Source organism: Solanum dulcamara, chromosome 10 (assembly GCF_947179165.1).
Source record: "Solanum dulcamara chromosome 10, daSolDulc1.2, whole genome shotgun sequence".
Lineage (NCBI taxonomy): Eukaryota > Viridiplantae > Streptophyta > Magnoliopsida > Solanales > Solanaceae > Solanum > Solanum dulcamara.
The window spans coordinates 25,947,347-25,951,558 of NC_077246.1; positions in this window are offsets into that span (position 1 = coordinate 25,947,347).

Genomic DNA, 4,212 nt, shown 5'->3' on the forward strand with positions numbered 1-4,212 from the left:
CAAAAGTATGCGTTAGAACTTTGAATGTACTAAGTATGTAAGCATGCTATATAAGAAAGAACGCTAAGATATTTATTGGCAATATGCATAAATAAATGCATGCATGAGAATCATCATATGAAACCTTAAAACATTCATTTTGTGGGAAAGTGACCTTAACCAATATTTAAGACCGTGCGAGCTATTACATGGAATTCAACATAACCCCCTATGTTGGCACGAAGAGTCTAATAAGGCTCTAATAACATTTTGGGTGACACATCAAACCTATTAGCAAGGAATGGAGTAACAAATGATAAATTTGCACCCGCATCTAATAATTCATACACATAAAAAACAAAGACCTTTAACATACCAGTAATGACAATGGGTATGTCCTCAACCTCTTGTCTCCCATGCAAGGCATAAAAGCAGTTGGTTCATTGGCCACCTCCTTGGGCTTGTTGACCATGAGCAATTTGGCCTTGAGGCCTACCACCACCACCTCTACATTCCCTAGCATGGTGTCCCGACTTGCCATACTTAAGGCATGCATTGGAGCGGGCTAAGCATTCCCCTTTGTGAGTTCTTTCACACTTCTTGTTAGCGGGGAAAGTTTGAGCACCAACATTCTCTCTTGGAACCATTGGGTTAGCACCCTTGTCGTTGTTGAACCTTGGAGGAGGAGTATTGGTGGAACCTTGTCCCACAAACCATTTTCCTGCTTGACCTTTACCATTATGACCATAATCGAACCTTTGAGGGTTAAACCCTCCACCATCCACTCAAGCCTTTTTGAACTCCCTTGATCTTTCTCTCAGCTTCTCTTCTTCAATTTATTCTGCGTAAGTCATTAACCGAGAGATGTCCATATCCTTGACCAACATGGCCATTTTGCATTCCTTGGATATTAAGCTTGAGTCACCGAAAATAAACTTGCTTATCCTAGCTCTTGAGTCGGAGATCATGAAAGGAGCATACTTTGACAACTTAGTGAATTTGAGAGTATACTCCCTCACGCTCATACTCTCTTGACGGTCAAGGAAGGCACCTTTGAACTTTTCCCATCCTATCAGCCCCATTTCTTCATCCCTCTCAACAACCCATTGTTCGTACCATACTCGAGCCAAACCTTTAAGTTGATAGGCCACTAACTTGGCCTTTTCATTCGGTGGCACACCCATGACATCCACAATTTGGTACACCTCATCAATGAACTCTATTAGGTCCTTATCTAGTTTAAAACCATCGAACTCGGGTGGATTCATCCTTTGAAATCTTGAATCCTATATGCTAGATTTTGCATTTGGGGAGGAGGAACACCTTGATACCCTTGGTTCGCTACGACTTGAGCTAACAATGTAATAATATTGCGAAACTCAGCATGAGTTACCGCTTCCTCATGATGTGGGGCATTGGGAGCCGAGGGAGCTTGGTCCTCATTGTCAACCCTTGATCTTAGAGGTGCTCTTCCATGAGTCATTATCTAGAGAATACGAAATGGGTCATTAGTTATAGGAAATCTTAGGACACTTTAAGGCACGATATAAATTTGAAAGAAGTCAAACCTTTCCTAAACCTTCCATAGTCTCCTATTCACAATTATAGCACGCTTCACAACCATGAACATGATCTTATTTGATGCAGTATGTTAGGCTCCAAGGATCATTCAAAACCTCAGGCTTTGATACCAAGTTTGTCACTACCCAAGCCTAGGGCTTAGATGTGACATGGCAAATGAAGAACCCAAAAGTACCTCAACAAGCCTCTTAGCATTCTTTTAACCTTTCATAGGTAATGACAATAAATAAACAAGCAGAAATCATAACAGTAAATCTTTAACTTATATATGTCCAACAATACCTCTAACTTTTAGATTTAACGGGGCTAATATAAGTTCCTAGCTCACCCTCAATCATAGTAGAAAGAAATGCCATAGTAAGTGTCTAAATATCTCAACATATCATAAGCTAGAAAGATAAAGTAGTATTGTTCCTAGAACATGGGAACTCAGCAAAAGTAATCTTCAAATGAAATCTCAACTAGCCACGTAGAGGAGAACGAGGAGGAGCATCGGTCCCTACATGGTGATATCATGTAGGCAAAAGAGTATGCGTTAATACTTTGAATGTACTAAGTATGTTGGCATGCATGAACATTGAGGAAACATTAAAACATTTAAGAAATATGAAACATAATGCAATGCATGCATAATCAATCATATAGATATCCTTTAAAACATTCATTTTGTGGGAAGATGACCATAATCGACATTTAAGACCATGCGAGCTATTACATGGAATTCAACATAACCTCCTATGTTGGCTAGGGAGACTACTTGCCAAGTAGAACTCCATCAACTTCATTCATTTCTTTAACTTTAACTTTAAGGGCTATTTGTAGATCTATTAGCCTAAGCCTACAAGGGCTCCTATGTTGGCACATAATTAATGAGACAAGGGATTGCTGCTAGGATTTCCTTACCAAATCTCACCTCAATACCCCATTCGGTGCTAAGTCAATCCGATGGAATAGTTTAATACTTCAAAATATTCATAACATATAGCTTGAGAATTAAAAACATCCTATTCGGTGGAATAACTCATTAAAACATTTAGTAATTCAAAAATGCAAGAATTGTCCTTATAGCATAAAAAATCCATCATTCATAAAATTTCATCATTCTTTTATTTTATAAGACTCCCTTTTTATCATCGACATTATTTTCATAAATATTTATTTGGAGTCAAAGCTTTCAAGTCAAACTTCATTGAAAATATAGTAAAACTAGGTGGGTTTATATCACTTCAACTTTCAAACATATATGTAAATGAAATTATGCATAAATAATTTGAAATCCATTAATTAAAAATTATGCTTTAAACAAACAATCATGAATTTCAAGAATCATAAAAAAGATAAATAGAAAAATTACTTTCAAACCATCAATTTATACGTATGAAATTATTTTGCATCAAAATAAACCAATAATTATTAGCTTAACCATTATTGATGCTATTAAGTAGAAATAAGAATTACCTATAAGAAATTAATAGTTGAAATCAAGAGATTTAGTTAAAAGAGTTTTGGACTACATGGGTGGAAGAACCATGGATGAACACCACATACCGTAGAGTAAAGCTTAAAGAAAATAAATATAATTTATTATATAATTAAAATATTTTAGGCATGAGAGTGGAAGAAATACTGTTATTAAAGCCTTACATATCTGGAATTTGAAGCGTTATTCAGATTCGAAGGACTTAATGAACACACTTGAATCCTAGCCTTTTCTTATCGCTGGAGCGTATTGTGTACTACCCAGAGTATATGCATAACCGGAATAGTATTTCTACACTACTAAGAACTAAAACTATATTTTGAGAATGAGTAAAGAAGTGTATAGAGAGAAGAATTGCTTAAGAAAGCTTGATGAACAAAATGATGAAATAAGGTGGGTAGTTATAGGTGTGAAAGAGGGACCTAACAGTAATTAAAATAATTATAAAGAAAAATATGAAAATTTAATAGAGGATTGTGATTCAATGGGTGATTTCAAATGAAGGACTATTGATTTCATGGGTGGTATCAAATGGATCTAGATCTTCTATGGTTGATGAGATGAATCTTCCTTTTACGAAATACCCTTTTTCAGAGATATATTTGAACAAGATAACTTACTAATTAGGATTTGATGTCTCACTTGAATTGTAGCTATAGAAGACTTCTTTCATGTTGTGCAAGAATCAACTGATTTGGAGCATCCTACATTGAGATATGATTTTTCTTCTATAATTACTCTATTTCATCATAGTACCGGGTCTTGCCAAGATTAATTTATTTGACCTACTTAGCCTCCGAATCTTAAGCTATGGTATTTTTAAAAGCTGTAGGCAATGATGTTGGAGTTATTTAGAAATTTGAATCACTTAATTCAAACCATTCTATGTAAAGTTATGCCCAAAATAGAGAAGCAATATCATTTTCTTCGAGAATTAGATTACCATATACAATGTTTTTAGGGGTTGTTACATGGTGATATCATGTAGAAAAAAGTATGCGTTAGTACTTTGAATATACTAAGTATGTGAATATGCTATATAGGAAAGAACGCCAAGACATTTATAAGCAATATGCATTAGTAAATGCTTGCATGAGATTCATCATGTGAAGCCTTAAAATATTTATTTTGTGGGAAAGTGACCTTAACCGACATTTAAAACTGTGCAAGCT